The sequence below is a fragment of the Ictidomys tridecemlineatus genome, chromosome 12 (genome assembly GCF_052094955.1).
Source record: "Ictidomys tridecemlineatus isolate mIctTri1 chromosome 12, mIctTri1.hap1, whole genome shotgun sequence".
Classification (NCBI taxonomy): Eukaryota; Metazoa; Chordata; class Mammalia; order Rodentia; family Sciuridae; genus Ictidomys; species Ictidomys tridecemlineatus.
The window spans coordinates 76,299,699-76,311,954 of record NC_135488.1 but is presented as its reverse complement, the minus strand read 5'-3'; the positions used below and the strand labels follow the sequence as shown (position 1 = coordinate 76,311,954).

General features: G+C 36.5%; 1 long non-coding RNA gene across 1 annotated transcript in view; it reads right to left on the bottom strand.

The window, feature by feature from the left end:
- Positions 1 to 854: 854 nt before the first annotated feature.
- The window catches only part of LOC144369600 (uncharacterized), a 38,112-nt gene continuing 26,710 nt past the window's right edge, over positions 855 to 12,256 (bottom strand). The window contains exon 3 of the long non-coding RNA XR_013429389.1: positions 855 to 1,077. This is a non-coding gene — a long non-coding RNA (uncharacterized LOC144369600). The remainder of the gene's footprint in view (positions 1,078 to 12,256) is intronic.

Below are 12,256 nucleotides of genomic sequence, written 5' to 3'. Positions count from 1 at the left end.
GGGGAGAGGGGGAAAAAGCTGCATTTTGGTTTAGGACTTTTTTTTTTCTTTTAATTCCAAATTTCTGTTTAATTATCATTATTATCTACAAGTGATAAAAAGAAGTGTTACCAGGATAAAATAAAAAACAACTGGAGAAGGGCTTATGCTAAATTGGCATTTGAAAATTTCTTATAATAATCAGATGTAAAAGCTGTCTCCTTTTTATTTAAATTAAGGAATTACTTTTTACATTTGATATTCGGTATGCATTTAATTTCAGTTCAATAATATTTACTTAATATCTACCATGTAGTGAAGGCCAAGGGTCTCAGTGGAAAAACACTAGGTTAGGACTTAAAAAAAAAGTTTTAAAAGAAGGTAAAGACTTCAAAGCTTTTTAAAATTTTTTTAATTTAATGATTAAAATAATTAAATATACTGGGAATCATAACATAGTATGGATCATGGAATTTATAAATTCCATGATCCATAAAAGGAATTTTATATACATATATAAAAAATTTTTGCAGAGGAAATTCTTCATTTATCTTTTAGGGAAACAAGCATCTTTTTAGACACACTTGTAGGAAACAACCACTATACTAGTGGATGTACTTGCTCAAGCTAGCATTAAAAAGAGAAGATATCCTTCTTTAGTCAACTTCTCAAAAATAGCAACTAAAATGCTTGGTAATAAGTCAGGTTTAAAGTCTTTCATTTTCAAAGTTCTTCTTTAAAATTTGTAGTTTTTGTCCCTTTAAAATAACAGTCAGGAATTGTTCTTTAAATGTTATATGCATAAAATAAAATTAGCATTGAAATATAATTATTAGTTTATTCAGGACCACCACCCCAACACTAATTTCAGCAGTCTTAATAAAAAGCCTGGGTTTAGGATTTTGCCAAAAGGTTCTTTTATTATCATCCCAGCAGATCAATAACCATCTTGAAATCACGGAATATACATAAAGGAAAACATCAGACTTACCAAAGCTTACAGCTGTAACAGTGCATGCATGACACAAGGCATATTTGGGTGACATTGTTCAATTTCCTGTCTTTCAGCATCAGGTACTTTCTCTGAGCATCTGAAGTCTTTAGACACAGGCAAAACAAGAAAGGGGGCAGTTTTCAAAAATTAGGAGTTCTGAAAGGTAAAAACAGGCCTGACAAACACCCCTAAACATATCAATGTCTTAATAGAAACATTTCTCTTTTCATTCTCAATGTTTCTATTTGAAAAAATACCCACCACCCTAAGGATTCTTTTTAAAAACATGTTACCCTTCTGAGAGGTAGACACCATTAAGTTAATTTTTAAGGGTTCACAGTGAGCTTATAACCAAAAGTGAACCTTTGGTGGCTTTTGAATCCTTTTCAAGTCATGAAACCTTAAGAGAGAAACTAAAGAGGAAAAGATCAGATCCCAGCCTACCTCTTTCAGCCCAAGAGAATTCCCTTTCCAAGTAATTTCTTAAATAGGGAGGCTGTGTCAGAACCCCCAGTTCTTCTCCTTAGAAGTTACTAAATCAGCAGAAAGACCGACAATAATGGCACATGAAATCTAAGTTTTGTATAGGAAACAGTCAGGCCGTCTACACTTTGTTATTCACTTGATAGACAGAGCCATTTTGACAGCCCTAACCTTGGAAACCACAGGTCCTGCTGAGCTCAGCAGGAGTCAAACGCTGAGTACCATCTGTCAAAGCTTTATTTCCCCCTCCTTATCCACGCCTTTACTATAAGATGCTAACAAGAGCACAAGGGCGCTGAATGAAACTAACTACAGTTAAACTTGTGTGCATTGTAACAGTAATGTTCGGGAAAGAATTCACTCTCAGAATCTACCAAATTTGAGTGAACCATATTGATTATTCTGTGCTCTTTCTTAATGGTTATCGACAGAGGAAGTATGGGTTAAGGAACTCCATAATCACACTCTAAATAACAAATATCCCCCCAATTAGGAAACTGTGCAACATTATTTTATGGTTTTGCCAACTTCGTAACTAAAATAATGGATGGTTTGGAAAGTTGTCAGCGTGTGCAAAAACAACAAATTCACTTCTTTCCAAAACAGAGATTTTGATAAGTTAAATTCTGGCTTTATAAAAGAAATCTCATTCCGAACACATACTCTCTCCCTCTCTCTGGCATAATCAATTCTAAAAAATTAACACGTCTAATCATAATAAAATCAATTAAATCAAGTCTGGTATTGGCTCATGCAGCATTTGTGTAGAAGACAATATATCAACTGAAAACAACGGAACTAGAAAGGGCATTTCTTTCCATTAATTGTTACCAAAATGTTGCAATTTTTTTACATGAAATACTTTTAATCCTTAAGCATTTGGCATATTTTTTGAAGTAGAAGTTATTTTATATTTCATTTAAAAATTTTGCATTTAGTGAAAAATTTGGACAGTTATTAAGATCCTTAAATTTAAAGTACCATTTCTAACACACAGTACAGAATTTTAGAGGACATTTCTATAAATAGGGAATCATAAAATAACAGAAATTTAGAATTTCAAAGTTGAAGAAATAGAGGTCTTTTAGCATAATTATTCACATTTTTAATTTTCAGTTATTTTCCTTAAAATAGCACAGCTTCATTTTACTGTTATTTCCCAGTATACTCCCTCAAATGCTGAAAATATAGTTATTTGAGATACTACATAAGAATAGTGTTATATGCACTTTATAATATACTGAAGCAAAAATTGTGTACTGGTTATTCACATTGCCAAGAAGATATTGTGAAGAATTTTAAAAGTAACTAATGACTGCATTCACCCAGATCTGCACTCTTCACATTTTTCTGAATGTGTTGTGCACATGAATTTTGCAGATTTGAGAACCCTTACATGTAAACCCTTGAATGTATTTATTTAAAATATTTTAAATAAATTGCACATCCAGAAGATTTTATTATGTAGACTATCTAAGACATGATTTGTTTTGCAAAATCAAAGCTAGATAACTAAAAAGTTTCTAATATGAAGTCTGTTTTTTTTGTCCATCAATTTCAAAGACATTGCTATCTATATGTTTGTGAACGTGTACTCGAAGACATTTTAAAGAAATAGGAATAGATAATATGAGAGTTGAGGCTTTGCCCCTTGTCTGGTTTTTCTTCACCTGCCTTCATCCTTCCATGAGAGAGGCTGATCTCATTCAGGAAGCTGTCTTTGCCTGCAGGTAGGGTCCCTGCTCAGCACACACTATCTCCACCTGCATGCTGATGCCTGGGATCCTTTCTCCTGAGGGCAGGATGCAACTTTCATTGCAATGAGAGGGAAGGTTCCAGTGCCCAGGGGAGGGTGAGCAGGCGGACTTAAGAGAATCTTACTGACAGTTACTCTGAGAGCAAAGAGTAGCAGAGGAGCACAGGAGGGGAGGTATCTCCAGATGGAAAAGGAGTGAAGACAGCAGGGGAGACTGGCTTCCGCAGGGTTTTACCTAAGGAGGGCTGTTGGATGTGTCCACCCAGTCGCCTTGCTTTGCATCACCGTGCATAGCCTTTCTTGATCCTCATTGTTTTGTTGTTAATTGTCAGAATCTCAGAGTTAAACAGATGTTAAGGGTCATTTAGTCCAACCCTTCATTATAGAGATGACTGAGACCAAGACAAGTGTACTCTGTGGTTTATCTACACCCCGATTTAAAAACAAAACAAGAAAAGAAAAAAGAAAAAGCCAAGTTTTTAATGGGATTCAAATGTGTTTAAATCCATCCAGAGATGTTGTTCCTGTAATTTAATTTAATAAATTGGTACCAACAATATACAACTCCATTGCACAGGTAGGGCAGCCGCAACAGAAAAACTGACATAAATGGATTCTGACCCCTTGTCTCTGGATTACCAGGCTGGGTGTCACCTACAGAACTATTGCATCTTAAAATGCAAAACAGGTTTCTGTTGCTTGCTGTGTGTGCACCCAAACTGATATTGCTTCAGGGGTATTTAAAGACGTCACCTAAAACTGTGCCTTCTTCAAGGCCCACACACTCTAGTGTGTTGACAAGTCTGTAGGGCCACCACAATTAGGGAGCTGTTTTTGTCCCCATCTTAGAAAGTGGAGAGTTTTTCTCCCAAGTTCCTTTCTACCTTTTCTGTGATCTGTCTTTAGAACTATATAGCTGTGAGACCTAATATCTGGTTTAAACCACATAAGGAGGTAAATAGTATTATCTCTCTATTTCTCAGAAGCTGAGTGTGCTCCAGGTTCTGTTTTCCTCATCTGTAAAATGGGGATAATCATATTACTGATCTCTGAGGGTTTAATGAGCAATGCTGGTGAAGATTTCAGTGTTGAGTGAGTGCTCAGGAATGTTCAATTTGTTATTAGTATCCATGGAGTTCAGGGTCAGAGTTAATGATAATTTATGGTAACTGTATGAGGTCTCATGATTACTAAATTTGTCTTCATTTTTCTGTCTGTAATATTTGTTTTCTTTTAAGGAAATAATAAAAACAATTGAATAACTACTGAAAATTAGAAAACAATCATCTGTATCCTATTTATCTCGATATAGAATATGATGGGTTTCACAAATATTTTTCTTTTTTTTTTCTAGAAGTCTTCCTAACTTTACACAGTTGGAATCATGATATACTACCATTTTATAACCTGTTTTTCCTCTTGACATTATACCAGAGTTTTTCATGTGGCTGCCAAGTCTAGGGGAATATCATTTTAAGTGAACAAATATTCTGTAATTTGCCATATCCTGATGAGAGAGTATTTCGGTAGCTTTTAGTTTTTCTGTTACAGATTATATACAATTTTATTGTATATAACATTTTCTTCTTTAAGAATATTTTCTTAGATGATATTTGTAGAAATTAGATTCTAAATTAGAATTTGAATAGTTTTGTAATATTGCTACTTATTGCTCCATCTGCTTTTCTATTTCTACTAATCTTGTTTTATAAGGTTTATCATATCCTTGTTTTACAAATATCTCCATGAGGATCTGTATTGGACTTCCACTCTGCTTTTGAAAGATGTGATTTGCTCAAAGTCATGGGGTTCTGCCAGCACTTGAAACCCTCTTTCAGCTATACCAGTGACTTTAGTGGGAAGTAATTCTCAAGGTCCAGACATAGAACAGCAAGCCATATATATGTTCAGGACCAGTTGAAACAGCAGAAAGGGCAGAAATTCAGGAGTTGGGAGTTCTGAATACAAATCCTGCTACCACTAATCATCTACTGTTTGACCTTGGTCTCTTAACTAAACTATAGATCCAATGATGCTTGCCCATATTTTCTGGGGAGTTGGAGGCTTAGATAAAGCACCAGAGTGCTCTTTGTGCAGGGTGAATCACTATGGGAGAAAAGGTAGCTTCTTGTTCTCTGAATCCTGAGTATGAGTTACTCTAAGAAGCTGCAGTATAGTGTTTCTCAGACTTGACTATGCATGTGAATTATCTGAGGATCTTGTTAAATTCTCTTTCAGTAGGCTTGGGTGTGCTTGAGATTTTTGTGTTTCTAACAAACTCTCAGACAATTCTGCTGCTGCTGCTGTTTCATGGACCACACTTTGAGAAGCAGCTACAGAGTACCAGTGGTCTTTCATTTGCATGGATGACTGAATCAGTTGTACAGAGCAGTTTACCCATGAAGCAGTTCTAATAAGTGAATAAAGGATGAAGATTAATAGTAGTTGGCCAGATGCCCCTAGAGTGGTGTCTAATATGCTAGAATGTGTGACTATTCTGACCTGTTTGTGGAGGAAATATTGCCTGATCTGTTTCCTCTTTAAAAGCTGGAGATCCCCTGAACCTAGGAATGTCCCTTTCACTGAAATGTGGTACGAAGTGGAAGGCAGCCACCTGGAATCATGGAGTAATGTGGAAAAGCCCTAGCCTTTTGCTCTTATCATTTGCCTTATCTGAGCACAAACTTAAAAGTGACCTCTTCCATGCTCATTTTCTTATTTTGTATGGTCAGTGATTCTACCCCAATCCCCTTAAAAGCTAAGAAAATTTGCCAACGGCACCTTTGAAGCCTCAATGCCTTGTTACAAATCTTTCCAAACATCTGCTGCATGAAAAGAAGCAAGATCCTGCCGTGGCTGGGGGGCAGGAGGGCAATTCGGAAGTGGGATATCCAGGGGCAGCTCTGCAGAGGCCCTTTCTCTGCGTGCAGGGGGCTGGGGAGGCTCCTGCACCTGTTCTTACATTCCTGCTGGCTTCTGTTGTTTGCAGTTGCTGTCGAAGGCATCCCAGGAGAGGACTGGGCCAAGCCTTGTCAGGCAACAAGAAAAGCCCGGGAGTGTGGCGGTTGGCCTCACAAATGTTAGGATGTTCACTGTCCCTGTAGGGACTCTCATTTCTCTTTCACATCACCACGAGGCTGATGTCAAAAGGAACTCCTTTGAGTTTAGGTATTGTGGCAGAGAATGGTCTTTTGAAACTCAGGTGACATGGATAGCTTAGTTTCATTTTTCTAGAACTGGAATGCTACCAGCAGGACTCAGAGGTCCGTGACCATCTGGCCCTGTGGAATTATTCCCTAGAGAGTAGAAAGTACATTTTCAAGAAGAAAGAAGAAATCCTAGGTTGGGAGAGGAAAAGTGGTGGGTCTGAGCATTACACCCAGGCCTTGAAAGATGAGCCTTGCTTTCAAGGAAAATAGTTGAAGGGAGAATATAATATGCACTTTTGTTTTTCTCTGCAAACCTTTTTGGTAGGTTGCTACATGCAGTTATTTTAACTTAATAATGCTTTGTCCTTACTATCATTGTAAGCCTTCACTTTAGGGTGTGTGAACAGTTCATGACAGAAGAAAGACACAGATTTTTGACTGTGTGTGTATGTGTGTGTGTTATTTATCTTATAAGTGGTTGGCCATAGGATTCTTTTGTCTACGATTCAAAGTTTTTTTTTTTTTCTTGTTCCTTCATCATCAAAATCTTGGTCTATAATCTAAAGCTCAGAAAATAGCTTCTGAAGTACAGTGAACTAGTTTTTAGGGGATGCTTAGCCAGCAGATCTTATGTGATTAAAAGATAACTCAATAAAAAATGAATTTTTTAATTGTTAAGAAGATAGTGTTTGCAATCAAAAGCTGATGCCCCTCTTTAGCACAGACACCCCTTCATTCTCTGATGGCTTTAGAGCAACATAAAGTTACAGTCTATATTTCAGAATAAACTTATTTATCAGAAATATAATCACTCAAAATATATCAGGAGGGCTGGAGTTGTAGCTCTCTGGTAGAGCACTTGCCTTGCAAGTGTGAGGCACTTAGTTCGATCCTAGTACCACATAAAACAAATAAAGGCATGGAGTCCATATACAACTTGAAAATATATATGTATTTTTAAAAAATCAGGAATTCTGGATTTTATTTCCTCAAAATCTTAATATTTTAAGTTTCAGTGTATTTTTGATTATTACAAACAATGTTTGTGCTGCTAAGGTTTTTGGAGCCTTTTAAAATCTAAATTAGAAATTTTGCAAGATCTCTTCCTGAGGATATTATTTTACTCTAGGCTATTCAGTGGGAAGAATCTCTGCAAGCTTGGTTCTTACCCTGACAATTGTGCTTGGCTATGAATAGGGGAACTGACTAAGCTTAGGATAGTTGGAAGTGTTGTCAGAGGAGAGATAGAACTACTATTCTCATAAAGGGGACAGAAATTGCCAGTCTTTCTGCCCCTCAAAGTCTTTCTTCCTGCTTTTAAAGTCAGCAGGAGGATATTGACTCCAGAGAAAAGCCTGTCACTTCAGGGAAAGAACCAGCCTGTAGTATTGTGAACCATCTCTTTCTAACTTCCAGCTGGAGCACAAGAGAGACTGCTATAGAAGCCCACCTCTCTGGGAGAGCTGCCTTTTGCTGGGAGACTGTCAGTAAAGGGTTATCCTCCACATGGTCATCCAGCAGCCTTCACGTGAGTTTTACATTTCATTTTGGAGGGGCTCCAAAAAGGAATAAATATTTTATTATAGGAAAAAAAAATAAAAAAGGTAAACCCTAGTATGAACTAACTCATCAAAGCAAATTTAATTTTTTTTCTTGGAGGTAAAGGAAAAACAACGATGACATTGTACTCCGGAAAGTTGTATTTTTTAAGCACCCTAAAAGCATACGTATTCATTTGTAAACTCATGTAGTAATTGACTTATAGAAACCTTGAAACATGTTCTGTCAGAGTAAAATGCTGTTTCATGATATTTATTCAGCCTATAGAATAGATTTCTCCATACTGTAGCCTTCCTGGCAATGCATATATTGTTTATTGGTATATGCTTTATGGGAGTAAGCACTTCTAGTACATTTTTCATGCCTAAGGAAGCTAACAGAGGTATGGCATGATTAAGTTTATAGGTCACGAGATAAATTTACATGGAGAGCCAAGTTTCCAGCTTCGAGCAAATGACTTATCTGTAATTTGATGCAAGTAAAATGACTGACCTTTCAAATGTTTGTTGGGCTTCAAGTGTCCGGAACAATCAATATGTACATTATTGTTTATATTTTATGCTCCTGATCCCATTAATGTATGCCTATAGAGTGCTGGGACACCATTAGTTTCTGATACTTCTGAAGCTATTGGGTGGCATTTATCAAACAGGAAGGCAGCACATATTGACTTGTGACAGTTTTTGCATTTCTTGAACTCAATGTTTCATGAGCTGCTTATCCAGTTTGGATAAGCAAGGCTTTTATTGCTCCAAAGCCTCCTCAATTAAATAATAATGAACCAATTTGTTTAAAATGAATCTTTAACTTGCAGACTCATTAATTTCTCCATTGTTAAGTGTCAGAAGAAGGGTTCTTAGGCAAGGGAGAACAGAGAAGTGTGGAATGGTGGCTGGTGGAAGAATGACTGGCCCTGTCTCTAACTAGCTGTGTGACCATAGCTAAGTTTCCTAATGTTCTTGAGTCTCTGGTTCCCCAATTATGAAGGGGGTGAGGTGGACCCGAAAATCACCAAAATCCCTTCCAGCTTAGATATTTAATGGGTAATGGAATGTCAACAGGTAAATAACATGAACAATGGTGCAGCCCTACCAGTAAGTGTAAACCTGAGAAGTTGGGGAATTCTTTAAACTCCCCTTTGAGTAAGGAAATAAGAGCATTCCCTCCTTTTGCCTGGAATATAACTGAACTCATTTTGGATGTCTAGGAGGGAAGTATCACACATGTGCGTGTAATACACACACATACACACGTTTTCTTTCTCTATACCTCATTCTTTCCCATTGCAGTCACCTTGGCCCTATCCTATCTAAAGGTACTTAGAGTGAAAAGTGCCACCTGTTATTGGGGTGGGACAGGAACTCTTGAGTTATTCATTTAAGAGATAGGGGACAGCTACTCACTTCTGTATTAATTAACTCTCTACGTTTGTGTTATTTGAGATTCTAATGACTTAAAATTAACCATCCACAGTCCAATTAAAAAATCATGAATTGATGAATTGGTTTCTAAATTCTCTGTGTTATCGACAAGCTGCTGCATCATTGAAGCCATAAGACATGTCATCCATTATTAACTTTGATGACATTAAAAAGGATAAATTAGATCTTTTAAGCAGAAATGAGTTCTTGCAAAGACTGCCTTTCTAAAGTGGACATGGTCTCAATTTTCTCTGAATTTCAGCCCACTTATTTGTTTGAATTTATTCTTGTTTCACTTAGATTTTATTGATTGTTTAGTAAACCGTAACTGATGATAGAGGCTTCTTAATATGAGCAGATAATTGATAATCAATGTGTAATGCAGCTTAAATGATAAAATACTTTTGCTAGGAATATAAGGCCTGACACGAGGAACAGAAATACGTCCATTTAAAAATTAAAGTTCACAATGTTAATTTTAAAAAGAAAAATATACAAAAATTTATATTTATTAAGACAACAGCAATATATAGCAACCTAAACATAAAACATGCTATTTCTAAGACACATTTAGACCATAAACATATACATTTAGGAATAAATTAATGTTCTTGGAACACTTGTGATTTGCCCTAAGATAAGGCAAGAACTAATAAATACAATAAAAAATAACATTCAAAATTTAAACTCAGTAGCTGATTTATAACAGAGGCAAAATATTCTTACCTTGACTTTTGCAAAACTCCTTAGTATCAGTGACTTCAACCTAAGCCAACCTTTAGTTTCAAATATAGAATCTTGCTTTTCTATCTTTATAGATATGAATTTCCCATCAACAGCTCCAATATCTATTGCACTACAAGACGTACTGGGGATAAAAATGACTTAGGCAAGTTTTTATTACTTCAAATTGAGCCTGCCCCCTTTCCCATGATCCCTTTGCATATCTCATTATTGATTAAGGTTTTGAAACTCAGGAATTACCAGGGCAGTGTTTTATTTGACTGTTTATCTCTTTAGCAAAACTGTTGCCATCTCTGACCTTTCAAAAATGTTTATGACAAGGTGTTTGCCATTAATTGCATGCAGTGGGGAGTAAGAAGCTTCCTGGTTGGGTCTTGTATTTATTAAAGAGGTAAAGTTTCCTTGCAAAATTGGAGTTTCAGAGGAGACAAGTTTTAGTTGTTTTTACTTTTAAAATAGAAATATAGCTTGAGAAAACTACTATTTTATAATTAGCAGATCCATTAACAGCAGGACAAAGTAGGAAAACACATAGTGTTATATAAAGTATGTCATAGCTCTGCTGGCCTAGGTCTGTTTGTCATCTTTAGTGAAAATGCAAAAAAAAAAAAAAGAGATATATAATTGCAGGTTGTGAAGAACTTAAAGGTCATACTATCATACCACCAGATGCAGGAAAATCTCTTAATTAATGTTAGACATTATCCTATGAACTTACAGAACGTATGTATTCATTTAACCTTCAAAACAACTTTGGAAGCATGAAGTATTATTATTTCCATTTTATAGGCAAGGAAATTGAAAAACAAGGAAGTGATACACTTTCCTAGAACTAATGGTAGTGGTAGAGTCAGGATATCAACCCAGGTGGTTTGGCCCCATCGGACAAAGCCTCCTTTGTCTTTCTGTACCCTTCTTCCCATCACTGTGCAGACTAATACCCTATTTGATTTTCTTTGTAGCATTTATTTGCTAGGTGAAATGATCCTGTCCTTTTTCCTTTGCCCACCTACTGTCTATCTATACCCCATCCACTCCTTTGGACTCTTAAGTTCCATGATAGGAGGAACTCTCTTTTCCACTCTTTTCACCCAGGCCTAGAGTAATGATGCATGAAGTGGGTTCTTAATAAATACTATATGAATGAATGTATTAGAGAAAAATGCAGTAGGGAGAGTGAGAATGAAGAGGTTGCTGCTCTGGAGACTGTCCCTCTAGTGAACATGGATGGGGAATCCTCCCAGCAGCAGAAGCCAGAATGATGAGAGTGGGAACATCAAGAGTGGGCTCAGCGCTTACAAAGGTTGACAGTAAGGGAAGACAGGGGACTGAGTAACAGCAATTGTGGTTTTATGCTTTTACCAGAAAACCCAATAGGAAACCTTCCACCCTTGCAGCTTAAGAATGCCCCTTATCATTCTTTAATGGTTGTGTCTATGGGAAGACTAATCATTTTTCCATCTATTTAATCTGCTTAAAAACTGAAGTGATGGTTTGACAGAATTTATCACCTGTCTTCAAGCAGGGTGCACCACTGGGAAGTCATTCCCTAGGATCATCACTGAAAGAGATGACCTTCATTCATTCCTTTCTGTGCAGTCAGAATTACTATAAAATACTAGCCACTTGTCTTTGAATCCCAGGAAACACATCATTCTGTTCTTTTCTACATGCTCTTTGCAGTTGCCAAGAACATTACAGGTATAATTTCTTTTCCTGAATTTTTATGCCAAGAGAGAGGCTGTAGAAAGAAATAGCATCAGCTGGAGTATCTGTGAACCATCATCTTTGTGGTCTCTGCCCTGCATGGCTGATGGACATACTTTCATTACAAAGTTCTGGTCTCTGATGTGTGAAATCAGCAGCCCCTCCTCCCTCTCACAGCACTTACTACTATTTAAAAGGAGGTGATGCCAGATATTTCATATTTGAAAGCTAAAAGGTGGTTTTGATTAGCTCTTCCTCTTGTTTCTCTAATTGGGTGCTGGTATGAAATCACAGTGGAAGGCACATCTTGATTTTCTAAAGATTCTCTTTACTTTGAGGCCAGATACCATTTACTATTTCAGGGGAAAACATTTTTTTTTGTTTTATTTTCAAATGTAACCAAACATGTTATTTTCTTTCTCAGCATCATCAATTGCTAAGATTCTCTTTGTAATTTTTAAAT